This window comes from Mustela nivalis (assembly GCF_964662115.1).
Source record: "Mustela nivalis genome assembly, chromosome: 17".
NCBI classification, from domain to species: Eukaryota; Metazoa; Chordata; class Mammalia; order Carnivora; family Mustelidae; genus Mustela; species Mustela nivalis.
The window spans coordinates 54299765-54318801 of NC_139036.1; the positions used below are offsets into that span (position 1 = coordinate 54299765).

Here is a 19037-nt window from a genome sequence, read left to right on the forward strand (position 1 = left end):
GAAGGAGCCATTTCTATTTAAAGTCAGGCCCCCAAACACGTCTTTAATAGCAATGGAAAGGTCTTTCAGAGCAGCACGCACGGAGGCGTGGAAGCCGTCACCCCGCAGACAGGAAGCCGTCTGCTCTTCCCTGTCCTGCAAGACAGGAGCGGAGGCTTCCAAGAGCCAAAGCAAAGATCGCCCAGGCCCGGATGCCACCGTATCAAGGTGAACAACAGGAGAGTCAAGGTCACCGCGTCTCCGTCCCACGTCCCTTCCGACCTTCCATTCACCATCAGTGTCTTCTGGTACCCCGTTTGGAAATAATTGGCCCAATGTCACGGGCGTCCGGGAGGACGTGGAGGCTCACTCATTCCCCGGCTTGGTTCCCTCGTCCCAACAGGGAGGGGCCGAGCGCACCCGACGTGCTAAATATTTCCCGGCTGGAGAGTCGGCTTTGCTTCTGCTGCTGCTTGGCACCAGAGAGACAGGAAGCTATTTAGATATATTATCTTCCCTTTCAGGAAGTTTAGAGGAACTTTTCTATTGCAGTTCACACAAACATCCAGCTAATGGTCATTTAGTCATGCCGGCTCATTAAGTCACCAGGGAAGAATGCGCCGCCTGGTTCGACGACGCTCCGGCTTCTCTACTTGCTGCCCTCGACAAGGCAGAGAGGAAAGGCTGGAAGGGCGCTAACCAGGACTGGGAGCTCCGCCGGAAGGCCGTGAGGGTCCAGCATAAAGTGATTCCCACTTCCCAGGGTCACCTCTGGTTTTACAGCGTCATTGAAATGGGAGTGAGTAAGAAGACGGTGGTCTCCGTGAAGGGGTTCCGGCCAGATGATGCTGCATTTTAAGGGAGATCTAAGAGAGCTCTTGGCAGGACATAGTGAGAATGTGGTTATGAAATATGTGATTCGGGTCCACGGACTAGAGTTCAGGTCATGGAGAGGAATCTACAGCTGGGAAAGGAGATTGCTGCAGACCGTCGTGGCTAACTACGATCCATCCGTTATTAGGCTCTGGACACTCATATGAGTGCATTGACTCATATGAGGCTCAAACGACTCAAGGAGGTAGGCATTATGAGAACGTTGGCCCAGAAAGCTAAATACTTTGCCTAAGCTCACGCCAAGGATGAGTGGCCGGGCTGGGATACGGATCTGGCCTGTGCTAGCCAATGGGGCTTTCTGCAAGGGTTAATGTGTCCCATATCATTGCTTTCCAATATGGAAGCCACTAGCTCCATGTGGCTCCTGGGTCCTTGAGGGTAGTGTGACTGAGGACCTGAAGCCTTCATTTTACTTAATTTTAATATATTTAAATTGAGATAGTCACATGTGGCTAGTGGCTACCATATTGGATTCCCCGTTCTAAGCAGTCTGGCTCCAGAATCCACACTCTTCAAAGTTAGACTGTCCTGCCTCGTAAATCGATTGAGAGCGTTTGTAACGATTTATTAGGATATTTTTCAGTATTTTCAAGGATAACAACATAGAAGAAATAGGGTTAAATGGAAATGCAAGAGAGAAAAGTTTGCTTAAGTTAAAAAAGTAGACATCTGTTCAGATCCGGTGTTTGGCAAAACACCCATAGAGGGAATAAAGTGAAACACTGTCGAGAGAGGTGGTGGCTTCCTCTTGCTTAAGCAGTAAATTATATCAAGCTCCTGTAAAGTGACTTTATTAAGTCCCTGCTCTCTCTAGAGCCATATGGTCTGGGTGGGGAACCAAGTCAAATCCATCCAACAAAGCAAGGATACAGAATCCAGGGTCCGTTCGTCCTGCTGGAATTCAGGTTAGATGTTTATGTGCAAAAGCAGAAATGATCCTGGAAGCCTTCATGGAGGAGACGGCATTTTAGCTGAAAGTTTGAAGGATGGATTGGATTAGCACAGTGGGAAGTTGGAAAGGATGAAGGCAATGACAGACTTGGAAGGAAAAACAAACTGTTCTTGACAGATCTCTTGGAGACTGACATTTAGGGATTAATCAAAAGTGACTCCAAAGTTTCTAGCTTGGACAAAAATAGTGGTTCTGGGGGCAGACGTGGGAACGTTAAGGGGTGGTAGGTGACAGTTTGGGGAAATTATGACTTTGGTTTTGGCCATGTGGATTCCGAGGCCACAGCTTGTGTCAATCTCGGATTAATACTCACTTTTCAAGAGCCATTAAATGTCCAATTAAATGGGAGGAGGGTGGTTCGGAAGGCTGCCCAAGATCGCCTCCATCCTGGTACTCAGTGACTTTGCTTTCCCCTCTGAGGCTGAGAAATGAGGCCACGGCAGAACGGAAGGGAAGCCACAGGCCTCCAGAGACGCGCACGTCACCACACCACTGGGGACAAACGCATACCTTGTTTTCTCTGCAACGGCGAGTTGACAGACACCCGCTTACTTCATCTTGGAAGTTATATTCATCTGCCCTTTGGAACATCCTGCCCGATGACCGATTCCTTTAAATAGCTTTTTTTTTTTTTTTCTTGATTATATTTGTAGTACCTACTCACTGCAAAACATTTGGAAACTTCAAAAACAGAAATAAGGAAATGCGATCACATAGACACACACAGGCGCACACACACACGGACCTACATATGTATGTGCAAATGTAGGCACATGTACGTGTATACATATTTATGTAGCTATGGTTTTCATCCATTTCTAGCTGGTATTTCAAAATATTTTGTTGGCCAAAAGAATCTATATGAATAAGTAAGAAGATAACGGTACCCAGCTTTTATCGAGTTGTTAGTGAATTCTGGGCATATAGGAAAAAATCATCGATTGCTATGCCACACGCGAGAACATCTAGAAGAGTCTCTTCCTAAAACTACCCTATATACTTTCCTCTTACTGCCCAGCAAGTACATCTTTAATGCCTCTCTTCATCATCTGCTTTTTCCCTTTGACCCAGCCCACTGCAGATTCAGAATTCCTTGTAAGAGACCAAGAAAACCAAGAAGGAGCAGCGGTGGGGAGTTAGAAGTAACGAGTAGGGACCCAAGGAGGCAGGAGCCCCGCCGATTTTCTAAACCACACATCTGGAATTCCGGACTCGTAAGAATGTTCCCGACAAGAAAACAAACACTGAACACACATAGGGGAAACCACAAATAGACACATTGTCAGGAGACTTGCTGAGGAAAGAGAGTGAAGAAGTCACACGAAGAGGTTGGGTAGGACCAAGGGGAATTTGTATGTTGCCTTTCAACTGCCCTAGGGAAAGCTAAGATTAAATGACCCCCTAAAGAATATGATCCATGGAGACAGGGAATCGGTGGATAATTGAAACACACAGACACACATACACACACGCACGCGCGCGCACGCGCGTAGCTTCAGTAGGGTTCTTCTCTCTTGCCTTGGTTTCCAGGAATTCAAACCAAGGCATTGGCGCTCGGTTCTTGGAGATACCCACAAACACCAAGGGTGTAGGGGGATCCTTATCTAGTCCTTTTTTTTTTTTTTTTGCAAGAAATGGCTTGTTCTCTGAGCAAAGCCTGTAGGAGGGAAGAGCTATCTAGTGTATACACCTAGGGAGGGGGTAAGGAGGGGATGGCCTTTCCTTCAAAGATAACACAACAGCCCCAGACCGCCGGTGATTCTCTCTCCAAAACCTTCCTAATGAGCTGTCTCGGGGGGTGGGGGGTGGGAGGGGGTATTTTCAACCATATTTCGGCCACTGCTTGTTTTTTTAGAATTCTGTGTCCATTTTTCGATTTCACAAACGCTGTTTGCAATGACCTTTCCCTCTCCACCATCTTTGACAGTTTCTCATGCGTGAAACATATTTTTGTTCATTATTTTTTTTTTTTTTTTTTTTGTCTACAACCTCCCCTCCCCACCGTCCAGCCCGGGTCTCCCTCCCTGTACCCTTCACCCCCATGTCAGACATATAATGAATTACCATTCCTTCAGACAACGAGGTTGAAAACTTGTGGTCTCCAAGGCAACGGGGTGTCCTGGGGTAGGGTGCCGGGGAGGGGGGCTTGCCCGGCCAGGAAAGGACTGGAAGTAGAGGGGGGTGGGGAGGCAGAAGCAGAGATGATATCATTCCTGAAGCCTGAGAGCAGCCAATCGGCTCATGAGGATATGATGTCATCTCCCCCATCTCACCCCCTTTTGGCCTAGGTAGCCCCACGGAGAATTCTAGACAAGTATTGAGCTCAAGTTGTATGGCTCTGAGAGAAAGAGGGCGGGCGATGGCAAAAGGGGGGAGAGAGATCCACCGGCTCTCTGGATGGCCCTAGCAGACACTCCAGTCTTCACTTAGAGGCAGCCCCATAAAAATGTCATCAGCTTGGGCTCTCCCTGCATTACAACACAATGATTTCTTTGGGGAGAAGAAAAAACCCTGAGATTTATTTTGCAGCCACACCCCCGCCTCCCTTGGAAGAGAAAAACCAACCAACAGCAAGTGGTGAATGAACGTCTACAGATCAGCCCCCAGCAGCCCAGCCTGAGAACTTTCTGAACGGAAAGATGCACACGTTTGCACCGGCCGAGCACATTTATGCTGCTTCTCGGCAGCCACGGGGATGGGGAGATGCTCTAAGGGCTCCGGGGTTGGGAGCCTGCTTTGGGGTGAAGCTGGCGGTGCGGGCCACTTAAGGTGTTGGGGGAGGGGCGTCTGTCCCCAAGACAATGACAGTATCTAGGGCTCGGTGCCAGGCTCCTAGGAGAAGCAAACAAGCCATGGCTTTAGGGAGGGGTGCTGGCTCGTTAGAGCGCCTACTGATGTGTTACCCCCACGCAGAGGGGAGGGTGAGTGTGCACGGCTCTCTTCTGCCAGATTTTTCTCTTGGGACTGGGAAGCAGTGTTATTTCGCAAAAATGTTCCCAGGAGTCCAGGCCATGGAATGGTGTGTCCAAAAGCTTGGACCAGGTCAGGGCGGCCCCCTCCCTGATCCTGGACAGGGCAAAACGTATAGCTTCCCACACAGCGGTCTTTTGAAGTCTCTCCGGAGTGGTATCACGCGGACTCACCTATGTCACCTTTGAGGAAACAAAGAAGCCAAGACCCATGCCCACTCCCCATTTTGCAGACCTGAGCAATCAAGGCCAGAGAAGGAAGGGGCGAGCCAAGGACCAACAGGAGGCACCAGTAGGTCTGGAGCTGGACCTACAGCTCTGTCTCCTGCCCACTCTTTGTTCTTGGAGACCAGCCCATGACCCAGTGATCGTCCCGGAAGACAAAAAACCCTTCACTTTCGACATCACCTGTCTCCCATTTTCTGCATAAGTCATTACGGTGTTGGACCCAGATGATGACCTCCAGCCCCGTCCCTATGAGGTGTAAGCGAGACACGCTCTGCAGACCTCTCCAGCTCCCCCTTGGTCAGCAGGCCGGACGCACACCGGACGGACCAGAAAGCAGAGCCAGGCTCCCCAGGAACCCACCTCCAGGAAGGGAGACTAAACAGAGGTCATGAAAATAGGTGCAAATTGTACACACGAGCGTTATGAATCAGGGCTGGAGACGCACAAGGGAGGGGGTGAACATCCATATTTTAGCAGATACTTACTGATTTCCTACTCTGTGGCAGGTGTTGAAATAGAAATATGGCTACGTCTGAGTTTCACCTCATGGCAAGTCTATCAAGTACAAGACACTGGGGCTGTGCTTCCCCCTTTGAAAGCCCCAGGAGGACAGGGACGCGGTTGCATTAATGGTGTATACCCCGTGTGCGGCTTGGTATACAGCAGACGCTCAATAAATTCTTGCCCCATGGCCAAAGAGAAGCGATGCTAGAATGATGGTTCTATCTTTGGAGGACATCAGCAAGGAGGTGATACCCAAACAGGGCATTGCACGACAAATAAAAATTTGCCAGGTGGAAGGAGGGGGGATATTCTAAGTGGAGGGAATCCCATTTGCAAAGATGTAGAGCATAAGGATAGGACAGGATGGGTTATGCTAAGATAAAGAGTAACATCCAAGCCTCCGTGGCTAAAAATAACATAGTTTCAAAATGGTGTTTTCGGGCTTTACTGCCTCCCCACATTTATCCTCTGGCCCTCAGAATGATCTGTCTGTCAACCAACCGCCTAGCAACAGCATTTATAGACTCATCAATATAGGAATATTTAATGGTTTGTAATTTTTATGGACTAAATGCTTGTGTCCTCCTGGGTCCAAAATTCCTATGTTGAAATCCTAACCCCCAGTGTGATGGTGTTAGGAGGTGCGGCCTTTGGGAGGGAATTAGGTCATGAGGGTGGAGGCCCCATGAATAGGATTTGTGTCTTTATAAAAGACACCCCAGAGAGCCTTCCATTTCTTTCCACGCGTGAGGACACCGCAAGGGGACGGCTATCTCTGAACCCGGAAGTGGGTTCTCACCAGACACTGAATCCACTGGTGTCTGGACCTGGGCCTTCCCAGCGTCAGAACTGTGAGAAAGCAATGTTTGTTGTGCAAGATCCCCCAGACTCTAGTATTTCTGCTGTAGCAGCCGAAGCGAAGATAATAATTCTACCCCGAGCTCAATCATGATGGCCTTCAAATTCGTGCCAGACTTGGCGAAGGGGAGCACTCCTTCAAGCTGATTTCTGCAACAAGCCCCTGTCCTTTTTAAAATGTATATCATGTTTTAAGTTGGTACCAAAATGACCTTCTTCACTTGGATATTCCAGTGGGATCATGAGGCAGCTAAAGTCTTCGGGGGAGGCAGGAGAGTTTCGGGGAAGCAACGCTTGGCTTTACAACATTCTGGAGAGAGGAATCGGCTTTGTGGAGGGACTGACGGGCTCCTCTTAACAAAAACCATTAACAAGAACGTAAGAAACATGGTCAGACAAATGACCACAGAAAGACTCATGTACCAAGACTGAAAAGGTTTAGAGGCAGAGGGCAGAGGTGGGAAGGAACTGTTTCTTCACACCATTATAGCTCAAAATGTCACATTCTTGTGATTCGTGTGGGGTTCTGTGAGTTTTTAGCAGCCTGGACACAAGAGTCTCTATTACTGGGGCTCCTGGGTGGCTCAGTGGGTTAAGCCTCTGCCTTCGGCTCAGGTCGTGATCCCAGGGTCCTGGGATTGAGCTCCGCATCAGGCTCTCTGCTCGGCAGGGAGCCTGCTTCCTCTCTCTCTGCCTGCTGCTCTGCCTACTTGTGATCTCATTCTCTCAATGTCAAATAAATAAATAAAATCTTTAAAAAAAAAAAAAAAAGAGTCTCTATTACCACCCTCATTTTTGGCTGTCATCTCCTACATGATCTCCTAATAAAAACATTTCAGGGGCACTGGGGTGGCTCAGTCGGTCAACAAACAAACAAAGAGATAAAAATCTTAAAAAAACAAAAACAAAAACAAAAAACACAACATTTGAGTAAGGTTTCCCTACTCCCGTTTTACCAAGGATAGCACCGAGGTCCCAAAGCATCAGGAGGAGACAGGCAGGTGTCTGGACACCGGCATCCTGGCCAGCCTGTGACGTGGTCGGTTCAGGTAGGCGGGAAGCAAACCAAAGCTCTTCTTCACCCCCACTCACCTTACATGACCAAGTGTACCCCACTGAGGGTCTCATGCTGAAACGGGGCCCAGCATGAGGCAGGGGACAATGGCTGCATCCCAAAGTGAATAGTGGGACGAGCCCCGGGGCCCGCTTGGAGCAACATTAAGACGCTGACTCTTGTCACCAAGGCAGGTGTCCGGGAACCACGCCCAAAGCAGAGCGAGGAGGCCTCCCGATGTCCTAGCAGAAAGGAGCCCATTCAGGGGACACCCTGCATCCCTATCTCTGGGGTCAGAATGAGGTCACGGCCTACAGGTTAGGAGACTGTCTGCTCTTGCAACACGGGTCAGCAGTGCCGGCCGGAGGACGGTCCCCCATCACAGGACCATTGGGAGCGGCAACTGATCTTGACCTCCAGATCCCCCCTAAGTAAAACAGGGACGCCAAAGGCCCACGGAGAGGTCTCAGTGTGTCTCTGATGCCAGTCCCCTGGAAACCTTGTTTTTTTATTCCTTTTGTTTCTCTTTTGCCTTAGAGGTGGAGCCTTGGAAGTCAGGGAACTGGAACAATCATCCTGAGGTCCCACGAGCCTGTTTCCTCTGCACATGGGAATAAGCACACCTCCACCTCGGGGCTGTGTGGGGGCTCCATTAGGCACCGTATTTCCCACTGGCGCTTTGCTCCGTCTGGCCCAGAGAAGTACCCCGGGACTCGGAAACCCGAGCTATATTCGCAGGTAGGGTCGCTAAGGAGGTCACGAAGGCAAAAATGAGATGATCCAGGTGGGCCCTATCTGGACCAGTGGCCTTGTAAGAAGAGATTAGGACACGGGCATGTGTGCATTGCACGGACACGCGAGAAGAACGTGCGTCTGCAATCCAAGGAGAGAGAGCGCAGAGGAGACCAACCTGCCCTGCCTTGACCTTGGTGCTCCAGCCTCAGACCTGCGAGCAGACAGCTGTCTGGGGTTTAAGCTGCTCGGGCTGTGCTGGCCTGTTGCCTGTGGCTCAGGGAACCCTGAGCAGGCTTGCCCTTCCTCTCGGCTCCTACCCTGTCTTGTCCTTCTCCCTCTCTGTGTCTCTGTCCCTCCCGCCCTGCTCACGGCTCCCACGGATCTTTCTACAGCATCTCATGGTGGGCGTGTGGCTGGTACCCCTTCTCCAGGGACAAGACTCAGAGCGCTCGTCTGGTCCGAGCCTCCTGTTTTCTGAGCTTTCGGCTCAAAAGTGGATGGCGAAAAACACAAAAAGTAGAACTTTGCCTTTTGTCCGGATTCTGTTCTTCACTTAAAAATGCCAGGTCTGCTGTCCCTTACACCACCAAAAGCCATGGCCTCGAACTTGGCAGCCAGAGCTGGGAGGTCAGAGCAGCCGTGAAATAAAATCGCTATTTATTGGTCTCTGCCTTCTGACAGAACTGGTTCTCTGCTGCCCACCCGCCCACCAGGCCCACGGGCAAGACTGCGTAGTGAAGACACGGGCGCGGTGAGTCACCAGTCAGCTCAACCGAGGACAAGGGCTGCTTAGGGAGAGCCAGGCCTGAAGCCCCACTGGGTGGAGGTCCACAGCAGGGCGGGCTCCCCAGAGACCCCTGGCCTCACAAGGCCAGGAAGAAAGCCCTTCCTTCAGGGTTCCGACAAGGCGGTCCTCTTAGGCTTACATCACGTGGCCCTGACCGCAGCCCCCTACCAGCCAGGAAGCTCTGGAAGACAGAAGAGGGTCTGTCTGGAGGAGGCCTGAGGGCAGGGGAGGGCCCCAGGGCCGCAGGAGAGGGAAGGTGTCCTCACTCACAGTTCAGCTCTGTCCCCGGGGACAGGTGACCTGCACTGAGGTTCCATTCGGGGCCCCTTCCTGTGCCGCTCGGCCATCCCCACCCCTCACGGCAAATCAGGGCATTTCCAGAAATGATTACAATCAGCCACACTACCCTGAGAGCTGCCCCAGAGCCCTGCCAGGCGAAAACACAATGTTCTTCTATTTTATGAATGAGCAAGCCTGTATGCTTTCTATAAATGTCTGCGTAAATCACTGGTAAGCATCCCACCTTGGCACAGGAAACCCATCCCAGGCTGCAAAAGTGGCTTCTTCCCCGAGAGAGTCCCAGGGGCCGCTCCCTTCCCTGCCTCTGGACCCTAGGGAGCTGCCTCCCGGCCTGTTTTCGGGCTCCGTAGAGAAAACCCTTGCTCAGACAATGAGTCAGCCCCACAGGGGCGACGGCTCACCTTTCCAGGGGCGTCCTGGGCCGAGCTCCAGGTGAGGCCCTGTCAGGGCTGCTGGGGTTTACGGATCCTTCTTAAGCCATCCTCCTGGGAGTTCCAGCTCCCCAGACCCGTGGCCGCACCCTGCTCACCAGGGCTCTCGCCAAGGGTGGCGCCTGCCGGCAACAGCGCCTGGGAAGGTCTCTGCGCTGTTGGCATTTTACGTAAAAGCTCGTGTCCACTTAACTCACAAGTAATCATTAATGTTACCCCTGGCCCATGTATCCAACTGTTAAACTGACACTAATGAAATGAGTCTCAGGCACCCTGAGACCAATATTAAAACCAAGTCTGCGCTATTAACTTAAGTGACCCGGGCTGATTTATACACCGTGCCTTGCATTTAACCAGAATGGAGGGTATTTTTTTTTTTTTTATCAAAATGCACAGACATTTCTCCCACCCTGGCTTTATTCATTCTGATTACATCCCAGCGCCAACTGGATCAGACCAGCCCACAGCAGACGGCCCCAGCCTTAATTGCTGGAATCCTAGTTCTGCTTCCTCAGTAGCAAGGGATTCCCAACAAAGGGGAAATGTCATGGAAAATCAAGGGTTGAAAATAATGTGCGACGTGTGACTTTGGAATCAGCTGTAATGAGTTTCCCATAGAGTCGACTCGTTCAAATGGTTTGAGTTTTCACTTTGGTTTAAAAAAAAAAAAAAAAAAAAGATGGGGGTACCCAGTTTTAGGAGGGCTCTCCCCAGCGGAGGCTCTGACTCAGCAAGTGTTGTTTATGCTCTTACCTCCTCCAGGCGGGCCTCTGGGAGGCAAGAGAAAGTTGAGATCCAGGACGACTGTGTTGCAGAAACCCTGCCAAGGGTGAGAAGCCTGGTCGCTGTGGTCCTTACCCCTTCCCCAGCATGCTGGGCTTGGTGGTCTCCCTTCATTTAGAAGTCAGTGATGCATTCATCCCACAGAACACCAGGCATCCCACACTCACGCCAGGCAGCCTGCCTTCCTCCTGGTCCCCACCCCTGGCCTCAGGGACACAGCCCAAGACGGCCGCTCAGCCCGCATCCTCTGTTCGAGACTCCCAGGCTCCATGCAGGTGGGTGGGCGGCACCTGGGAGAAACACAGCCAAGGACAGCGCCGGTTCTCCGGCTGCCCCGAGGCGGGCACACGTGGGCCAGAGCAGGAGGCCAGCTGGCCAAGGGACCCCATGGCTCCTCTGTGACAGGCAAGCCTGGGTCTTTGGGGTGAGGCAGCTCTTGGGGCATTTCACTCCAAAGACCTTCGAAGCTGTGCTTCCACAAGCCAGGATTCAGGGTTCTGGGGTGTTGCTGGGAGGTGGATAGCATCTACTCCCTGAGGAAGACCAGAGGGAGCGGTGGGAGAGACAATTCGGGAGCCCACTACTGAATGGTCGAGGCATCCTAGGACAGAAGATGGAGCTCGCCCTCCAATCCTGGTAGACCCCCCCTGCCCCCCACCCTGCCGTGTGGCACAGTGGATGGGGCTGGGGGCATGCTGATTTAGAACAGAGGCTCCAGAGTCTCACCTTTTTTTTTCTTTTTATTATTCACTACTTGGTTTAGATTCCTAGATCCAGCTGTGTGGCCTTGAGCAAGCTACCTACCCTCTCTGAGGTTTCTTTTTCCACGTCCGTAGGAGGGGCATGGTAACAGCCCCTATCAGAGGGTTAAGTGAGATGCTGCATACAAAGCCCGTTGCACAGTGCCTGGTATATATGGCTAATGCTCAAAACAGATGACTTTTCTCATCTTCTTGCTTCTCCCCTGGGGGCGGCCTCACCCCTTCATCTCTGGAAGGGAGGTGCTCTTTCCTCAATTCCCACCCACTCTTCACTCATCGGCTTCATGTTCTCCCGTTTATTCGGCTCACACGGGCTCTCCTGGGAACCTGGGACCCAGATGGCAGGTCTGGAAGCCGTGGGCCAAGTCAGACCATCTCCCTGTGGGGCCAGCGCTGGGCAAGACCACTTCCACCTGCCTGGCAGAGGTGTGCCGGCCCGAAGCCACGCCCCCATGATGTGCCTGCCCGAGGCCACGCCCCCACGGTGTCACCTTCAGTTCAATCACCTTGGCTCTCCCCCTTCCTCTTGGCCTGGCCTCGCAGGTCCCTTCAAGAAGCTTTCAGGCACCCCTGCTGCCTTGTCAGGCCCTAACTCGTCGGGCCGGCTTGCCTTGGTGCTGTGGCTTATCCAAACATCTTCATCGCTTTTCATAAATTCAATCCCTCCTTATCTGCTGCACCATCAGGAGGAAGGGCAGGGGGGCTTGTGACTGAAGTGCGGGGAAGAGAAGCTTTAATTAGCCTCCCTCTCCTCGGGGTCACCCGCAGTTCACTCGCCCTGCCCTCACATGTTCCCAATCACGTAGTGGGAGCGCCAGCGTGGCACACGCGGGCGACATCTGTCCTCGGCTCCCTGCTCCCGGGGCTGTGCAGGAGGCAAATTGTGCAGGGAGCTCAGCTGGTGTGACCTCCCTGCCCCCCACCCCCACCCCTGATCTGTCTGGTCACTGCCTGAGCTGCTAGAACAGAACCCCAACCTTGGCCCCATCAGCAGGCTCTCCCTGCACAGAGCATCAGAAGGCACAGGGCTCCTACCAGCGCCCCCGGAACCGCTTCTGTGATAAGGACTGGAAAGAACACTGGGCTTGGAGGAGGGCCCATTAGACTCTGATTCTAGACCCTTTAGCTGTGCAACTGCCAAAGATTCCTTATCTTAACAACAACGACGACAAAAAAGTGGGGATGAGCTTTCTGATCTCACCTACCTCCCAGAGCCGACAGCCCGGAGCAAGAATATAGGCAGATACGCTTGCTTCCGTGCCAAGTTCAAAACAAATGACACATATTCCTACCTCTCCAGACCACTGGATGTGTGGCCACGGATTGCCACAAACAGGCTCAGAGACTGCTTCCGTTCACGCTTGTGTTTTAACCCAACTCTGCCATTTTCCTAAAGCCCGGTTTCTTCCCCGAAGGCCTTGACTTGATTCAGTCACCCAACTGATGGGGTTTCAAAGCTGGGGTCATTTTTCAAAGTGTAAGGATACCACATGAACATCACCCCCTACTCCTCTGGCCACTTGTTCTTTCCACACATTTAACTATTTGAAGGCTGTACAGGAAACCCGCATGAGAGTGCCCAGACCCCCAGTCTTGTACTTTTCACAGGTATCAAATCACCAAGATCATCCAACAGCGCAATGGGTTTCACAATAGTCATTTCCAAGGGTTCTTCTGGGTGCCAAGCAAGCCCTGTGCTGGCTCCTAGGAAAGGTCCTCAACTTGGTCCCGGCTGCCCAGAAGGGTTACGCCTAGAGAACCCACAGAACCTGGTCACCCAAACAGGAACAGTCCTGAGAGCAGAAATGTCCTATTAATAACCACATTGGGAAAACCCATGCAAACTGGGACGGTCTTGAGCAAATGGAGAGGTATGTTTTTGCATTTCCGAGATCCGGGGCGGGGAGAAAGGAGAAAGAAGAAGGGAGAAGCTGGGTTTATTTTCTCAAACAACATTGGAAAGCTGGGTGCCCAAAGGGACAGAATGAAGGGATCTCTCAGCCACTGTGCTGCCTGCGAGAAATGGAAACGCCTGTCCTCTAACTGGTTCATCAAGAATCCCACTAGGGAGTGAGATCCTCCCCCCCCACCCCCGCACCGTGTGCAGCTTAGCGCCTGGAACATTCATATGCAGTCCAGGTTGGCCGGCGTGAGCTCGAGGGAGGAGACCGATCGCAGGGAGAGACAAGTCCGAGATTCCCCGAGAGGTCCCAGCCCCAGCGTTTATGATTATGATTATAACTGGCGTGTGTGTGGTAACCAGGCCTTCCGAGCGCATTCTCATGCATTTTTTTCTTTTGATCTGAAGCAGATAGCGCCGACGGGAGCATGCGTCTGATGGGCCACCCGGTTGAACAGCACACTGACTGAGCAAGAACAAAGACCATCAACGAAGAAGGATGTTTGCACTGTGCTTCCCGCTTGCCTGAAAACAGGAAGCTTTGGAGGCGAGATCTCCACCTCTTCCTTACCCCAGAGCGACATGGCCTGAGAGGCTTTCCTTTTAAGACTTATTTTTTTTTTTTTACTGGGGCAAATCTCTTCCAAGATACTTGGGGGTGGGGGGCGTCATTCTGCTGCAGTGAGAAGGAGCTATGTGTGCTCTGATGGTTTAGGGGGGCAGAGGAGCGCAGCGCCAGATCCCTGACCCCTTTTCCCCGTTACTCGACACATGACCTCTGCCGATCTCACGTGGCACAAGCCCCCAGGGTGGGGGTGGGGGGCGGGAGAAGCTACCGCGGGGTGGGGGTGATGCTAGCAGTTGACCCAGTGGAGACAGCTGGGCACACTCCTGGGGCTAGTGACTTGGAAGAAGTCAGAGGGGGCAGGCTGTTGAGGCATGTTTCCAGGCCAATGACAAGGATTGCAAAATGGCCAAACGGACCTGTCACGGGGATGGTCTTCACTGACACCAGGAAGGACCAGAAAAGGGCTCTCTTGCTGACCGAGAAGGACTGAGGACCAGCCAGCGAGGAAACCCAGGGGCCAAATATGGCCGAACATGGAGAGGAACGGGACTGGGGATGTGTGTTTGGAAGCCGACGGTGGGACAGGGTCCAGACTGGCCTCATGAGTGTTTATTCTGCGGTCTCAGGGGCAGCCTCTGGGTCTTCTAGTTTCCTCTTCTTAAAAGCCAAGGTGGGCAGGGGAATCACGTTCTGATCAGCAGAATTCTCTAGAGAAACAGAACCAATAACGGGACATGTACATTTGTGGGCATGCTTGTGTGTGTGTGTGTCTGTGCAGCTCACATATATGCATATAATGTTCTCAAGGGCAGTGGTACCTCAAGAACATGGCAGAGAACATCCAAGCAAATTCAAAACGTAGGTAGGTAGGTAGATGATAGGTAGACAGATAAGATCTGTCATTAAACATGTCAACTAGAACGTAGAATTATATAAGCCAACATGAAGGGATATACGATCGGTGCGTTTCAAGATTTGGATTTTCCTCTTTCATTTTTTAATCGTGGTTCTCTTTGGACACTTGCTGAAAGCCTCTGGCAAAACCATATGTTTTGAATTTGGGTAGAGCTCCGGGGAACAGTCAAGACTGCGTCTACTTGTCTCCATATCGGAAGATTACGAAGTCAAAGAGCCACCCCGGAGAAACCCAAGACTGCGGAAAAGGGAACAGGGGACTTGCGGGAGGAATCCATGTGGTAAAACGCAGGAAAAGATGCTCAGTGTCCCAGGAACCGTGGGAGTCCACACTTTAGAAAGTACCGTGAGGACAAGGTCTCACCTCTCACCCTGCTGACACGGGCTTCTTGGAGGTCTGCCGGGCATAGCTACCAGGTTTAAGTTATACTCTTCGACCTAAATCTATGTATAGATTCTATGTATTTGCCCCTAGGGAATACCTGCCTGTGGGTGCATACGTGTTGGAATGCCTACTGCAATCTTGTGGCTACTGGTTAAAGACTACTAGAAGTTTATACCACCACAGACCGGTTAAATGACTGATTATATATCCAGGTGATGGAATTTTAAGCAGCAGTTAAAGAATGGGAGGCAGGGCGGGGGTCCGTATACACAGACAGGGAGAACGGCAGAGCGATGCGTACAGAATGAGCCAAGGTTCTGTTTTACAAGCTCTGTATTTGCGCGCGTGTGTATGTGCGTGTCTACAAAAATACCGAGAAAGCAGGCCTAGATCAAAGCCCACTAGGATGCAGGAAGGAGGTGACGGCGCTAGGAGCCCTGAATTAATCACCCTACGAGCACTTGTGTTGATTCATCTGTTTACAAGCAGCACACAGTCCCACATCGCCTGCATGATTTCAATTCCAGTAAGAACAGCAACGACAGTATTAAATAAAAGGCAAAAACAGAAGAGAGTCGCTAGCCTTTCGCTAGTGCCTGTGATTTTCTCCGTGGGGTCCACCCTCTCCCTCCCCGCTCCCCAGTCTCTCCAGGGTGAGGCTCTCAGAAGCTTAGCTTACTCTTAAGGAATGCAAACCCAAGAGGGACCCATATATGCCGTTGCAATTTCTAAATTCTTCCATCAAACTTCCAGTTACGGTGCTGGTCAGGGTCTCGGCAGGAGATGGACGACACGCTCAAATTAGTAATGGGAGCTGAGTCAGGGTTAAAGGATTATTTGACAAGATGCAGGCAGGGGTAGGGAGATCGGGAGGGATGGTACCATCCACAGGGGCTCTACCGTTGCCCAGGGAACGCAGGGCGATAGAGGGAGGTGCTGTGGGCGTCCCGGCTTCACTAGCCTCCCTCTCTCCCGTCTTCCTCCAAAATTTGCCATGGTCCAGAGTCAATGTCCAGAAGCCAGGAAGGCAAGGGGAAGCCCCCTGGGTGCAGTTCACACAGGTCAGTCTCCCCCGGCCCAGAGCAGGGGGAGCGGGAAGGCGAAGGACAGACAGGGGACAAGCACACACACCGTTGTCCATTCGAATGCAGGAGACACGCCTGATCACAGCTGGACTTTCAAAAAGCTCCAGGACCCCGCGCCCACTTGCTTGGATCTGAGCTTGCATCTCCTCCACTGACTGGTTCTGTGCCCTCAGACTCCTCCCACCCCACTCCCCAGCCCCTCGTGTCTCTGCTGTAAGACAAGGGTGTTGAGTGGATCTAGTTATTCTCCAGGAGCCTTCCGGCTCTCACTTCCCTGAGTGTGAGTCTAGAACTCTGCCTGAGCATTGAGCCCTTTCCGTGGACGTTTAGGACGGGCGACAGCTGTCAGCTTCTCGGCAGCAGGGAAGCAGCCAACACTGAAGGCCCGTGGCAGGCTGTGAGTCTGTAGGGATATTTATGCACCTACTGCCCCTTCTGCTTGGCACCAAGCAGGTAAACAAAATAGCTTTGCCAAAATGGGACAATCCTTAATACCGGCCCCCTGCTGGTGCTCCGGGACAGCAGGTGGGATCCACACGCTGCTGAGCCTACAGTCAGTCTTACTGATTCACCGCTTTTGGACAAGGTGACTGGGTAAAGGTAAGGATAGGTAACAGATTCTCACCTAGTCCAGTGCCATTTTCTCCTCTCAGCCCTGCTCAGTCCCCGCCCTCTGAGTCAGAATAAAGACAGTTCAATTCCCGAGGAATGTTGCCAAGAACCCTCATTCCTCAACCAAAGGCTCACGCCTGAGGAATGTAATGCGTGGTCCACCTTGCCTTTGGGCCCCTGACAACCCAAACAGGAGGTGGTCGAGTACCCAAGTGACCCCATTGTGGTTTGGCCCTGCCCCTCCGAGGCCATAGGCTCTGAGCTCTCCTCTCTCATGAAACGAGCTGTTCCTTGGAAACCCCAGGACTTCTCCTTTACCTCTCCAGAGCAGAAGAGCTCTCAGCAGTGACCTTGAACCAAGAGCGTACAAAGCCCGAGGAATCATCTGACTTCAGAAGGGTACAGAACCCAGCTTCATGCCTGGAAGGAGTTGTAGTGGCGATCGTACATGCTTCCTCCGTGACTTACAAAAAAACAATCCCTCCCCACCACCCTTCCTGCAGACTTTTGGCTTCAGTCGATGGTGAGTTCACTTAAAGGCAAGAATTTTATTGTGCCTTTCCGTCTCCAGTGTTCTAGCTGTACTTTTATTAGATGTGTACCCATAACAAGGAGACGGGATGGGCCCTCCAGCTGAAGAAATTGATACTGAATAAGGCAACATGTCTTCCTAGCAAGACACTCTCAACCATGAACTAAGTCCCCAGCCATGCGAGGCATTGCAGAAGACTGAGTCACACCATGCTGGTCCTGTGCCAAGAGGACATACTCACCTACCCATCTTCCCAGGTATTAGAGCTAAGAAAGAAAAGACAGAAAGGTCTGAATTATTCTTCCTCTGTATTTGGTTGACTTTCATTCCTTATCTGAGTGTCCTGTACATTCTCAGCCTGAAATGCTTGGATTACAGAGACAAGAGCTGTCCTCTCATCTGTGGGTGTCCAAGGAGAAAGAGAAGGGGACGCCCCGCGTCGGTCGCGAACGGACGGGCCAAAAACCTTCACAAACTTCGTTGTATGTTACCTTCACAGTTACTAGGTCCATTTAAAGATGTGGACATGGAGACATTTCCTGGAGAAGGCGATCGATTTTTTTTCCAGGGTCACTGCTAAGCGGCAAAGCTGCTCTTTGAGCCCGCGCCACCCTCACTTGGGAGCCCTGGTTCCGTCCACCTCGACACACTACCTGGATGTGGATTTGGGGGAACTAAATCTGGATCTAACGGCTTTTGAGGTCCCAACATGGGGTCACGTGGGATGTTTCTGTTCCGTGGGCTATACCACATTGTCCACTCTCCCCGGTATGAGGGGGTCTGGCCAGGGTAAAGGAAGGACTTCCTAAGGGAAACAGTGGAGTGATGGGAAATGACCCAGCTGCTTAGTTCTCCGGGCCCGGCCCGCCCAGACTGCGCGGAACGGGGAAAGAAGCTTCAGGTGAGGCTGGAAAGGAACCAGGTCAAGGTCCCCAGGACAGGTGCGGTGGGATGATGGTCTGGACCCCTTAACCAGTGCTCACAGCCCCTCCCCTCCCCCCATACAGTGTCTCCTTGCCCTCCTAGGCTTCTCTGAGGCTAGTGAGCGAGGCCCAGTGGAAACCGCTGTATCAGAGAATGGCCGGCACAGCAGAAAATCAAAGAAGTGATCAAGTCCAGTTGGAGTTTCAAAGAAGGCTTTGGAACACACTGGAGGGAAACACAGGGTACGCAAGAGCCAAGCAGCACTTGGGTAAGGCCTCCGAGAGATTCCCTGTGCTGTTGGGGGTGGGCAGGGACCGAGTCAACATTCTGGGAACCAGGTCAGGGGTGTTTCCAAGGCTCCTTAAAGCAGTAGCTGGAGGCCTGTGGCCCCGGAGGGTCTCTGGTTGGGAGCAAAAGATGACTCAGCAGTGACTGGTGGGGACTGATGGCCAAGAACCTCTTGAGCAGGTTATGGCGGTGTCGGGGGAGGCCAGCCTGGAACATGATGCAGACGCGGCCGGCCAGCAGCTCCTGAAGCCACTCTGCTCTGCTAACCCTCCCCAGTCCCGGAAATTCCATGTGGCCCCAACTAAAAGGGGGCCGGGGTTGAAATGTCCTGGTAGAATGCAGTTGTAAGAAAACCAAGCTGAAGTTCTTGCATTTCTGACTTTGTAAACAGAGGCTCACAGCTTTTCTCTGAGTCAGGCATCTCTCCAGGACAGACCCCTGCCCCCCTCTTCCCATGCACAGAGTTTACAGCCTCGGCTCCTTACGCCGAACCCCCAGAGAACCGGCCCCGCAGGCGTCCCTGCCACCCAGGAAGATTCCCGTGCCTCGATGCATGCCGCACGCGGGGTCCGGAACCTCAGGCTTCAAGGTGC

General features: G+C 52.1%; 1 long non-coding RNA gene across 3 annotated transcripts; it reads right to left on the reverse strand.

The window, feature by feature from the left end:
• Positions 1 to 1438: 1438 nt before the first annotated feature.
• On the reverse strand, positions 1439 to 9838 carry LOC309852165. Of its 3 annotated transcripts, XR_014305117.1 has the most exons (4): positions 9662 to 9838; positions 3890 to 3990; positions 2139 to 2317; positions 1439 to 1844 (listed from the first exon to the last, which is right to left on the reverse strand). It is a non-coding gene; the product is annotated as an uncharacterized lncRNA (long non-coding RNA). The 3 variants fall into 3 exon arrangements; XR_014305115.1 differs by lacking the exon at positions 3890 to 3990; XR_014305116.1 differs by lacking the exon at positions 3890 to 3990 and having other exon boundaries at positions 2139 to 2488.
• Positions 9839 to 19037: the final 9199 nt, after the last annotated feature.